A 13,622-nucleotide genomic window follows, 5' to 3' on the forward strand; every position below is an offset into this window, starting at 1 on the left:
AGAATCTGGGGGAAGATCCTAAGAAAAAACATACCCACCCACTCCCACCCCCAGCAAGTAGCAGAATAGCTAGAGGGAGTTTGAGGAAGAGATATAAGTAATTTACGTTTTTAAGTTGTTTTTGGTGAGATTTGTTATATAAACCATTCCCCTCTCTGCCCTGAGAAAGCCTCAGAAAAGCCTGTATAGTTCGCAAATGTTGTTACACAAGTGAACTCTTTGGCGGGACATAAAAAATGATGCTAAGTTTTACGACCCAGTGTGTGCAGCCTGGAGAAAGCTTGCTCGAATATAGGACTCCAGAGTGAAGATGGAGGTTCTGGGGATTTGCAGAAATACGGGGTGGGAAAGGAGGGGCACACATTTGTGAGGCAAGAGGGCTTCCCCTGTGTGGGAAAGTAGGAGTTTGAGGTGATCCTATCTGGTTGTCAAAATCTGAGTGCCCTAGCTGACCACAAGGGTAATGAGCATCAAGGGGTCACCCAGTCTTCCAACCTAGGATAGGCTGCCGTGTCCTCAGCTGGCTACCTCTACCAGGAGAAAACATCCTTCTCCTGTAACAGTGGTGCTAGACTGGTGAGTGACTATAGCAGATAAATTGAGGCTCAAGTAGATTTTGTCCAGAGGAATGTGGGAGGAGTGGAAAAGAATCTCCATGTAGAGAGTAGAAGGCAATAAGCCCTTGATCCCAGAGACCTGAGTCCAATCTGGCCCTGACCAAGAAAGAATAATCAACAGGTCTTAGGAAACTCTAAGCTAAGCAATCTCAACAGGCAGCAATTTTGCTCCCAGGGAAAATTTGGCAACATCTGGAGATATTTTTGGTTGTCACAACCTGGTGGGGAAGAATATTATTAGCACCTTGAGTAGAGGACAAGGATGCTGGTAAATATCCCACAACGTACATGACAGCCCCCACAACAAAAATTATCCAGCCCCACGTCAACAGCACCAAAGTTGAGAAACTCTGGCCTAAGCCAATCACTCCCTGGGATGCTCTGGGCCCGGAAACCCTGAGCTGCATTTCCCCCTACACAGTGGGGAGAGATTTTCAACGGCCTTTCAGAGTTTTATGGGCTAAAGGGATCAAAGATTGGATGTGCAGTTATCCTCACATGAGGGGCCCAGAGAAAGAATTAGGGAGGACGAGATGGAGAATGGATCATGAATACTAAGAGTGCTACTGAGCTTAGCCTTGGACAAACTGCCTTCTGAACCCTCAATCTCCTTCCTCCTTTCACAGCTACCCTTTCCCCGCCACCCTGATGTTCCAGGCTCCCAAAGCCTTGTGGTCTTTCTTCCTTGCAAACTTGTTCCTAGGAAAGGATCCAATGTTGGTTCTTCCTAGTGTAGGGTAGAAGTAAATTATCGTGATTTCTCTCTCTCAGGGATATTGGCATTTTAAGCTACACTGTCAACTACGTAATGTGAGTCTTTTTGGGGGGTGGAGGGCACAGTTAACTTCTATAATAGATTATGAGGCAGTGGCAAGCAGGTAGGGGAAGGTCTAGGGTTAAGGGCTGGAATATAGCAGAAGGTTCCTTATTGGTAGCCTTGAAATCACATCATGGAAGGCACATGGTCATGAGGATAATAATGGCCACCTATATTCAGGTCACTTGCTATGGATGGGCACTGTTCTAACTGCGATACCTGTATCAACTCATTTAACCTTCAGAACATCCTGTTGAAGTAGTTACTACCAGTATCCTCATTTTATAAAGGAGGAAACTGAGACACAGAGAGACTTAAAACACTCACTCAAAGCCCACTAGCAACTGAAGAAGTAGGAGTCACACCCAAACAGGCTGACGGCAGAGGAGAGCATGGGCTCTCAGCCACCCCTCCTTCACTGCTTCTCACGCTATAAAAGAACTCCAACTGGGAGGAATGGGCCCCACACTGCACTAGAAGTGTGTTTGGGGCAAGTCGAACTCCACTCAGGGTTATGGTTTCCTTCTTTATGAAGTGATAGGATTGGAACAAGCAATCACTGAGTTCCCCGAGGTCACTAATATTCAGTGATTCTTAGGCTCCAGATATAAAATTTCAAAATAAGTAGACTTCGCCTTATCTTTGGTGCCATTTCTACTGAGCAGCATGGTTGGGTTGGAGTCATACACAGCATCCTCTTAAGGAAATTTAGCAATAAGAACTCCACCCTCCCGGGATCCCCCACTGCCTTCCCCTAGAATTATCCCCTTGTTCTAGGATTGGCTCAGCCACCAGAGCAAAATCTCATTCCCTTATTTGGTGGATCTCTTTTGGGTAAGAGAATGGAAAGCAGAGAAAACTAATTCATGTCAAGGCGTGATGGATGATGAGCTCCAGAACCTTCTCTTGTTCTGCAATGTTAGGCCAAAACTGTCAAGGTAATGGGGAAAGAAAAGATATTTGGGCGTCTGGAAAACTTGGGTAGCACGCCTCAGCATCTCTCATTCCTCTCCAAGTCTAAAATTGGTTCCACTGAACTAGTCCTGTATTTCTTTCTTATGTCATTATATTCAGCCATGAGCTAGGCTCAAAGCAGTGCTCAAAAAGAAAACAATGGCTCTGTGTGCCTTGAATTTTATTTTATTAAGTTAATCGTTATTGGAACAAAGTTAGAATTTGAGTTTAGCTCTTGAAAAATACATCTTCACCACCTAACAAGTCAGAGGTTTATCAGAATGTTCCCACATGCTCTGACCTGACATCTTCCTGGAGAGAACTAATGACACATACCCAGTACTTTGCTTCTCAAAGTACCAAAGGGCTTTTTATGAATTAGAATCTCTGGCCCCACCCTGGACCTTCTGAAATAGAATCTACTTTTTGACAAGACCCTCAGACAATTTATTTGCATGTTAAAGTTTGAGAAGCATGGGAAGGGTTATTATATTATACTGGGGAGGGGTTGAGAAACTTGCACCTTGATGCATAAAGCTAACTAAAGAATTCCTGTTTAAATACTAAAGATTACTTAGCATTTTAGGAGTCAATTTGGGCCCAGAGGCAAGAATTAAACACACACACACATACACACATAGAGGCGTTATCTCTGTTCTATAGGATTTTGCAGTCTAGTGAAGGACAGATATGTAAAAAAAGCAACCAGCATCCACTGTGATGACACAATAATGGTGGGAGATTCAGATGTAGGAGAAGAGTAGGAGAAATTACCGTCTTTAGCTGGGGGACTGAGAAAACTTGGCAATGGAAGTAGAATAGTCAACATGCTTTCAGTTTTCAGTTTCAAGACAGAAAACTATTTCAAAGAGTGTCAAGCAAGTGACATCTGTTTACTATCACCAGAAGCAGAAGTCAAGACACTTCTGTCCACTGCATCTTGGTATCAGAGTTGCCGGGAAAACACAGCTCAGTCAACTACTAGATGGAACAATGCTTTACTCACACAGAGAAGGGAAAGAGCAAGATCAGCTCCAATATGGGCATCATCCCCCATGACTAGGAGGTCCCTCTCAGCAGCAGACACAAGGCAATTGGCCTGCATGCACCCTCTCGTGCTGCAGTAGAAGGACTCGGTCCCCTCCCTGGAGAGGACAGATACAGCAGTAGTGTTGGCGAGGTGCCATATGACGCACACACGTAAGCCGAACAAAGGAGCACACAGTGAATCTGAAACAGGGAAGATATTCCCACAAGAGGTGATAAGCCCAGCACAGGCTGTGAAGACTCTATCTCTTGGCAAGGAAATGTTCCAGGCCCAAGGCCTATTCTTGTCAGCCAAGTGGGGGTCGAAAGACTGCCTGCATAAGCACATGAGACCACTTTTCCCAACAAAGAGACTTAAACCAAGAAAAGAAATATATTGTTTCCTGTAACTAAACAATCCAGAGGTAGTTGGCTTCAGGCATAGCTATATCCAGGTGCTGAAATCATGTGCTGAGAGATCCAATTTTCTCCATTTCTTATGCTTTTCTCTACTTTGGCTTCATTCTTAGACAAGTTCCCTTTAGGAGTTTATCATAGAATGTTTAGGCTTACATTAAATTTTCAAGATTCCCAGAAGAAAATTTGCCTTACCAATTAATCCTAAAAACTTCCTTTGGCCTGGCTTGAGTCATGTGACCATCTCTGAATCAATTGCTGAGGCCGACAGATCTAGACTTGAATCCTCACTCTGCTATTACTAGCTTGCTTAACTGATGTGAGCCTCAGTGTTCTCCTCTGTAAAATGGCAGATGGGAATGCCCAGTTTCCACTAGTAAATGCAGTGAATGCTCACTAATTTGTAACTGTAATTATCACCATCATCAGAGCGTCTATGTTCCTAAAGGAAACCGACTTAATTTTTCAACATGGGGAACCTCTGTTTTTGTTTTCTAAGCAATCTACCTTAGTTACACATTTGTGAAACCCAACAGTATAAACATAAATCCTGGAAGGAAAGGGCTGTTGTCACCCTAGCTGGCCCAATGTGAATGACAGGAGCCACTGGAAGGACATCAAGCAAGGCAATTTAGATTTTAGACAGATTTTAGATAATAACTTTTAAAAAAGAAGAAAAATGAAAAACCCTCAGGGCCACAAGAAATTAAAACATCATTTGTCTGTGGCTTCCATAGTCCACAGTCTTAGATTCTGACTTGGATCCTGAGCCTACTCCATGGCAGAAAGCTCAGGGGGAAGTTTTTCCGCTTTGAGGTCAGGATCTCGATTTCTATCACTCCCTCCAATTTCTGCCCTTGTTTTCATTTGTCCAGGTGGACACTGGCAGTCGCACCCCCTCGATGGCATTTCCATGTGGGGCTTTCACTGCACAAGTACCCCCAAAAAGGTCTTCCCTGGGCTCTATTGAATGAGGCCTGGGTAGAAGAGAGGCTATGAAATGATGTGCTGTGTTCAGCTGGAGTAGCAGAAAGGTAGACACAGTCCTTGGAAACACAAATCAATTCAGAACTCATCCTATAGAAATGAGGTAGCAGGAGTGTCCAGGGGCATGACTGGCCATAGGGCCAGTTCAAGCCAGGCCCTCCACACAAAGGATCTCATGGCAAATCCATCTCATCATACTTCTATTGTCAGCATTAACCCAATCATTCACATGAACTTAAACCTCCTCCACTATTACCGTCAGAAACAGCTGTCAATGGATGATAATGTGTTTGAATTTAACCTGAGTATTATTTCTGAGCAATTGATGGAGTCTCAACTAATATTTCCAGGGACAGATCAAGGGAAAACAGCTAACTTAACACTAACAAAAGGTTATCCACAGAACACATATACATACTTCCTTAAGAAACCAGAAAAGCTAAATGACAAATATAGCCAGCCTGCTGGAGACAGATACTGTTCTCAGAAAATATCTAAGATACCTGTTGTTTGAATCCTTAGGACTTCTTTCTCCTCCCATGGCTCCATCTTTTCACTTGGAAGGAAAGTGCTCGCTGTGGTATTAGGCTAAATTTTCTACTTAATAGAAAAAAAAATAAAAAACAAAGGAGAACCACCAAATGCATAACAATGATGACCTTCAAAGCTGAGCTTGGAGGTCTGGCCTCTGCTCTGTGCTTGTAGCAATCTCTCAATAACTGATTAAAGGATTAACCACCCAATTTGTTCAAAAGAACACGAGATTTATATACTCATAAGGGCCAGGAAGACGTACACCTGAATTAGCATAACAATAAGATACACTGGAGGAGGCAGACAGAAAACTAATTCACGTTTATAGTTTGAATTTTAAAACTAACTATAAAGTAGAAAATAGAGTCTGCCTCGCCACCAGCGCCAACAGCATTAGGAGCACGCGTTGGTTTTATCTCTACTTCTTGAGCAAACAGGTCTAATTAGAAATGAAAATCGTGCATCAATCGAATGCAGGTTAATGACTGACAGATCTACACATGTTTTATCCGGGGATCTTACAGGGATTCTATCTGATTCTAACTGGCATGAAAAGAGGAGAATTCTCAGCTGCAACAGAGCAGAGAGGATGTTAAGCGCTACCCAGAATTCCTAAGAAGGTGGGCCAAACTGGCCTGGAAGAGTGTCATTATGAGCAGTGAGCTCACCCCTGGGGGTCAGGTGCTAAAGAAACAACATAATCCAAGGCTTTTGTCTTTTAATCTGGCCCCACCCTCGACAGTGCAGAACGGTTTACTCAAAAGGACAAGAATCTCATTCCCTGTGTCGGTACAAGTGAAACACACCCTTTCGGGGAGGGTCAGATGATTGGGTTCAGGGATGGGAATTGGTGTGTTGCCCCTGGAGGAGGTATCCCCGAGCAAGTCAATGCAGGCAGACGTGCCCCTGGGAACAGGCAGACGGCTGCAAGCTCATCTGTCTGCCGAGGTCTGATAGTCCTCACACAGAAATTAAGGCTAGGGGAGAACCTGCTACCACTCCTCTTGACCTGTGACAAAATCCACCTTGTGAGGACCGGCTCTGGCTGCTGGTTCTAATCCCTAAACAGGGTTTAGTAAAGGAAGTGAAGAAAGAAAAGAAGAATTAGGATTTCAGCATGGGAAAGTATGACTGCACACTAAAAACCATACGAAAGCAAGCAAAGGGAAAGTACTAACGTGAACCCAATTTTACCAGGTTTATCTGACATTCCTCAGGGCTAGAAGATAGTTTGCCCATCTTCCAAACTCTTCCTCCATCTTTTCAGCCAAGAAAGTAATTTAGCCAGTCCTTTACTTGATCTTAAATTTTGGCTCCTCAAGAATATCTCCTTCACAGGATTTTATCATCTTCCTCTGCTCTTCCAAAGCTTCCCTCGATGCCCTTACCTCCTTCAGAATCCAAGCTCACATTCTCCACTTAGCTACTCCAGACTGTTTGTGATGCCGGCTCAAAACAAGGTTGACATAGGGGAAGCCATATTGTAGAAAAGAAACCATATTGTAACTTTGAATAACCTGATTAACTACTCCAGCTGGGTATGTACCCTCCAGGAGATATAAATTCTCTGTAGATTTTATGGCCCCTCCCAGCGGTGATAAGTCGATAACTTTGTTCTTTTGAGTTCCTTAGGAATGTGATGACGCCTGCGCAGAGAGTCTATGCTGATAGCGATCATCAATGACAACTGCAAAATCTCGATATATGGCATCGCTACCGTCTCTGATGCATATCCAGTAAAACAAAGGATTAGCGGGAACTAAAACCAGATGCGTCCCCCACCAGACCAACCCCCTGTATAACTGGCCTGTAGTCTTTGCTCTGTAAGATGGTTCTTTTGGACGTTAGTCGGCCATATTCCCACTTGCTAGCAAGCTGTAATAAAAATCCCTTTCTCTCCTACCACCTTGCCTCTTGACTATTGGCATGTCTTGCCGTGGGCAGACGACCCTTCTTGGGTGGTAACAGTTGCTTCTGCCTGGGCTGCCCTCTTCTCTCCCTGAACCCACTTCCACGGCTCTGCTATGCAACCTTTCTTCTTCTTCCAAGCCTGCTTCAAGTTCACCTCCACAAAGAGGCATTTCCAGAAATTTCTTTAACCTACTCCCCTGAGTGGCTGCCCATTCATCTGACTCTGGGGGTTATGCTATTTTGCTGTGTCTTTATTAGTGATTATTGTGTGCCTCATCATGAAGTATCCCCCTCATATACCCTACCAAGGCAGAGCCCATCTCTTTACTGTGCACTAAACTTCCTCAGTCTCCAATACTGAGCATAGCCAGTGGGTAGCTCACTATAAACCTATAAAAGCCCCACCTGTCTGTCTGGGGCTAAGTGGGCAGATCTGGGACACACAGAAACAAGCTAATCCAATTAATAACAAGCTCAACACACAATAAAGATCATTATCTAATTTCAGCCACTCGTCCACATGTGCAGAGCAAACCCAAGGGACTGAGTTTTTACTGTTTCTCTTGGTCTGGTTCCGATGGAGATAGATAACCCACGTTGTTATACCACATCACTTCCTGACTTTCTTTTAACTCCACTTGACTCCTCTTTCTACGCTATTGAGACACAGGCCTATAATCGTCAGAATCCCAATTTCTGAAGCCATAACATAGTGGTGCAATCTGACAAGGGAATTTTTTCCTATTTGTAACTTGATGTTACAAAAAGCACCCTAATGGTATAAAATTAAGTCTTCTTTATTTTTACATTAAGTAAATCATCTATCATCTTTCTAGACAAGAATAAAAGTTATATTAATTTGAGAATTTAGGAAAATCAAGAACATGTGATCACCACAGTTAGAACAAAGAAATCCCGTTTAATTCCCGTCATTCTTTCAGCACTAGAAGCCCCGTTCATCTAAAAGATAAGACTGGTGAATGGTAAATAGGATTCTGGGATCAGTGAATGATGTACTCAGAGATTTGTTTATTCTGTTTCTGACCCAACCCCCTTGCCACAGAAGAAAAACATGAAGTGTTTTCCAAAAGTGTGAACTTTTGGAATGAATTTCTGGCATCCCATCAAAACTAACCCAAATGCCAAGGAGGTTTGAAACTGTCTGAGAGCGGAGCGGAGCCAGCTGAGGGGAGAACTAGAATGAAGTTCAGAGTTTCAATGGATGGGAAATAAGTGTAGGGTTGGGGGGTGGGGAGGGATGGTGTTGGGGATAGGGAGAAAAAGACATCAAGGATAATTCAGACAGAGGTGTGCCCAGCTAGCAGCTCTCATTCTCACAGATACCAGAACACCACTGGGGCTGTACAGTATAAGAATAGCCTTTTTTTGTGCTGATCAAAGTAATTTCCCAGTAGGGCTACCTTAAAAAGCCTCTCAAAGAGAAAAATGTTCTCAAACCCACCTCTTCTTCGTGCTCCCCAGTCTCTTGCTAGTAAGTTACTGAGTAGGTTACTCATATGGCAACCTCCATCTCAAGAGCTAACTTCACAAAAATACTTGTTTTTTAGTACCTATCTCGGACACAAATGGATTTAGGCCACTGGTTTTTATAAGGCAGTAGAGGAGGGGTTCCCAGGAAACGTATTCATCATTCATAATATAAAACCATTTTGCTGTTTATTTTCTACTAAAGGGAGGAAAGAAATTAATTGGCATGCAGAAAGTTCTGAGGTCGGCTCAGTGACTTTTCACTGAAGGGCAAACCACATTCCCAGCATCACAGAATTTTAAAGCTGGATAGGGCACTGAAGATCACCCACCAGCTTCCACATTTTCTAGATGAGGAACCAAAATTAGAGATAATCAGCAATTTTCACAAGATGACATAGTGTAATTTGCAAAGCCAGAATTAAAATAAAGACCTTCAGACTCAACATACACATTCAGCTACATCCTGCTCCCTTCTTCTTATTAGCTGAGAAGCCATCCTGGAGCATCATCTCTAGGGAGAATACAGTGGCCACTGACAAAGCATACAGGCTGGCTGAAAGCTACCTCAGTCTTACAAAAGCCCCACCAACCTCAATATTCCCAGTTAGATTAATGGTTTGACTGTTTCTATTAGTGAAGGCACAGTGGTCTTTTTTTTTTTTTTTGAGGAAGATCAGCCCTGAGCTAACATCCATGCTAATCCTCCTCTTTTTTTTTTTGCTGAGGAAGATCGGCTCTGAGCTAAAATCTATTGCCAATCCTCCTCCTTTTTTTCCCCTCCAAAGCCCCAGTAGATAGTTGTATGTCATAGTTGCACATCCTTCTAGTTGCTGTATGTGGGACGCGGCCTCAGCATGGCCGGAAAGGCGGTGCATCGGTGCGCACCTGGGATCCAAACTCTGGCCGCCAGTAGTGGAGCACGCGCACTTAATCACAGTGGTCTTTTAATATCTGAAGTTATTCATTTCTACCAAGAACATAAGCGGATTCATTATTATTCTAACTACTAATATTATGAAAGAACCCACCCATGGATCCCCTTCCCAGAAACCCCTCACAAACTTCTACAGAGCCATCAGCTTACACCAAGTGTCTCCCGGACAAAGAAGCTACCTGGAGAATGCATGCATGCTAAATTAGGCATTCAAAATCAATTTTTACAAACATTGATCAACTCAAACAAAACACGTCTTCAAAATCATCTTGTGGCTTGTGGCCCCGGGTGCAGCATTTCTAAAATAATTTTTCAACATTTAGGTAATTCAGTCTACTACAAAAGAACAACATCATTATTCAAGTAAAAGGCTGCAACTCTGAAGAAGCATAACTGTAAGGCATTCAATATAAGGCATTCGTTTCTTGAATGTTCCAGCTTTCCTATGCTCACTGGTGCTGCTCTGCTCCTCCTACACATTTCTTGACCCACGACGAGGAACAGCTGTCGCCTAACCCTGCATTAAACCTTGGTGGCAAACGCTGAAATTCCAGGGCTCTCCCTTTCATGTTGTCATTTGAACAAAAAGACAGCTGCTGACTAGTACACTCAATATACCCTTCATCTACGTGGAGAATGTGGTGAAGTCATTCCCTCACGGCTTCCTGCAGTTCCCTCCAGCGTACACTAGCATTTGGCCTGCATAGGTGAAAGAGAGCTGAAATCCCAGCCAGCGAACCATGTTCATGCTGGTCGATAGCCTGTCCTTTCACACTTCTCCATGGCCTCTGGTTCTTTCTCCCAGTCCCATTTCCCTGTAGCTCTGTCTGCCCCTCTGTTTCTATTTCTTAGAAATGGAGTGATGAAGGGGAAGCTATGAGGGATATCAAAGAGGATATGGGTACAATGACCATGACTGTTCAAGCCCTCTGTAATGCTCATCTGATGAGGTTGGTGCCATCTAGACCATTTGATCTTTTGTTGGGATGTGTGTGTTGGACATTCTTTGTCCCAAAGACCTGACACACAGAATGGATTGGGTGAAGACTTATGAAATTGAGTGGAACACAGTGGGATTTGCATTGATTTATTTTGGGCTAAGGTGACCAGATACATCTTTTACAGTTTATATTAATACCTCTCTGGACTTTTTTGTGACTATCTAAAGAAATTATTTCCTGGTTGCTCACATGCTACAAATCCAGATTGTAGGATAGAGGGATGAGAGGGAAGACAATCCAAGGAAAAGGAATAGAACTAGAGAAAATAAAAGTGGGAAGAAACCAGACATATGATAGGGAAAGAATGGACCAGAATTCAAGCTGCCTGTTTTTAATAGAAAATTCAACTAACTCTCTGAGACTCAATTTTTTTATCTCTAAAAATGGAGAACATGGCACGTGACTAATATTGTTGCTGCAGAGGAGAAATGGTATAGTCTATACAAAAGTGCTTTAAATACCATAAAACACTAACAAACGTAAGGAATAATTGTTACAGTGGCAGAATGGTTAAGAACGTGGTCATACTGCCTGTGTTCATCTAATCCCAGCTTTGCTTCTTATTAGTCTTTGGACAAATATGTCAACCTACCTGAGTCTGAGTGTCCTTCTATAAAATGGGAATAATTATAGCAGCCATTTCTCACAGGGTTTTTAAGGACAAAATGAGATAATCCATATACCTAGCACAGTGCTTAGAAATACTTACAAAGTATTTAAAACAGCTATTTTTATCATTGTTATTATTATAGTAGCCTAATAATAATAATAACAAACACATACATAGTGCTTACCACATGCCTGGTTCTAGATGTGTTATATATATATTTTATATATGGTTATAAAAAGAGAAATTCTTAGAAATTTCTAGAATTTCTAAAAAGAAAAAGAGATTCTACAGAATTGAGAAATGCTGCATGTTGTATTGGCCACATAGATATTCACATTAACATATTAAAGACTCTGAGAAGTAAAGTAATTTGTGTAACCTTGCTTACCCAAGGATTCTCAGATTTGGTCAGCCATTCTTATTTCCACATTCACACCTTTTAAGAGAACACTGTTTGGGAAACGTTAAACTGGAGGACTTCTCTGCCCCTCCAGGTAACACACATCCTTTTCTAAAAGTCCGCACACACACTGATGAACATAAAAGAGTCAATCTGATGATATTTTAGGACCAGAATAAAAATGGAGTAATCATAGTAGGTAGGTAGAGGAACTATCTCAAGTACACAGCCTTGCAAAAAATTACACCATGAGGTGGTCATGACTATTGTTCACCAAATATTTCAGGCACATAGTAAGATTGTATTTCTCTACCCTCTTAATGTTAGATTTAGTCACATGATTTGCTCTGGCCAATTAAATATGAGTGAAAATGTCATGTGAATCTTCCAGAAAGAAGTTTTAAAAGCTAGTATGTAAGCCACCACATCCTTTTTCTATTAGTAAAGTGATTGTGGAAGTCTGTGTTGAGATATAGCCTCCATCAGCCTGGTCGCTTATGAACTATGAAGTGCAGAGTCCCTTGTATGATCCATGATGGAGATGTAGCCAGAGGGAGACATGAATCTTTGTTATTGGAAGCCAATGAAATTCAGGTATTGTTTGTTGTCACAGCTGAACCTATTCTAATACATACCATCAATTTGATTACCTACTCTCCTTCATTTTTACCTGGCCCTGACTCAGTGCCTATCTCTCTCCATTCCCACACTTAGCCTGTGATATCACCACTATCGGTGGACTGAGTTCACCCTAAACAAAACTGCTCTTTATAAGAATGTGCATAAAAGAATCTTTCAATACTCAGAAATTCCCCACTCTCCATTCAAGCCTTCTCCCACTGTTAAGGAGAATTAGCCTCAATAGTTTAGAAAGATTCATGTCTAATTTTATTGAAAAGGGAAATCAGTGCCTTCCCTTTGTAGATGGTGTGACTGAATAATTCATTGAAAGCTTCATTATCTATAATTGTGATAACACAAACTTTAAAATATTAAGTATTGCACGTATCAAGTATCTCTGATACATTTCTGAGCAAATATGTGCACATATGTAATCAGCTGTTGTAATCAACTGCACATCAACAAAGAATTGGAATGTTTTAGGGGTGTAAAGATGCTGTTACAGTGAACAATCATTTGGCAGTGTGGCTTATTTTAATAGACACATCACTTTAAAATAAGTCTTCACCATCTGCTGCAGCTTCTAATTACAAATGCAACACAAGATCATAATTCACAATTGCATCATTAAAAAGTAAGACATAAGGGATTTAATGCATGCTTCTGTCCTTTTTTAATGCAGCAGGCTTCTGTTCATCTTCTCTTGTGTTTCAGGAACAAAACTAGTGGTAAAACTTCCTTTCCTCCATGCTGAAGTTTTCCAAAGAGTAGAGCGTTTCAGGAGACAACAGGAAATCCATAGAAGGGTGCTTAGTTGTCAAAAATATTCATAGGCTATAATCTTACCCGTATCAGATTACCCATCAACATTGTCTTTCATATGCAAAAGAAAAAAGACTATCTTCAAACAATTTACAAATGAAGATAATAAAAAAGTCTATTCAGGGAAAACTACAGATAAGGCAATTTAATCTAAGCAATATAAATAGCATGGAAATTTACCTCTAGTTTAGGTGTCTATAATAAACTGAACTTTTAGCAGCCCACTTTCCAAATGTTGCCCAAGCTAGCTTGATGAGCTAGGCTTCTGCTAGACGCATAATTAATATAAGAATATACAGTACTAAAGCATCTTGTTTAACGTCAATTCTCTATTTTTTCCTCCAGATAAAACACTAATTATCCAAAGACTACTGAAGAAAAGAGGTGCCATGGCATAAACTGTCAATTTAGAAGTTTGGATTTGCAATGCTGATACTTTGCCTGAAATAAGGATATCACCACCAGACAGAAGAGGTCATG

This window comes from Ceratotherium simum, chromosome 37 (genome assembly GCF_057802395.1).
Source record: "Ceratotherium simum simum isolate JZ-2026a chromosome 37, ASM5780239v1, whole genome shotgun sequence".
Classification (NCBI taxonomy): domain Eukaryota; kingdom Metazoa; phylum Chordata; class Mammalia; order Perissodactyla; family Rhinocerotidae; genus Ceratotherium; species Ceratotherium simum.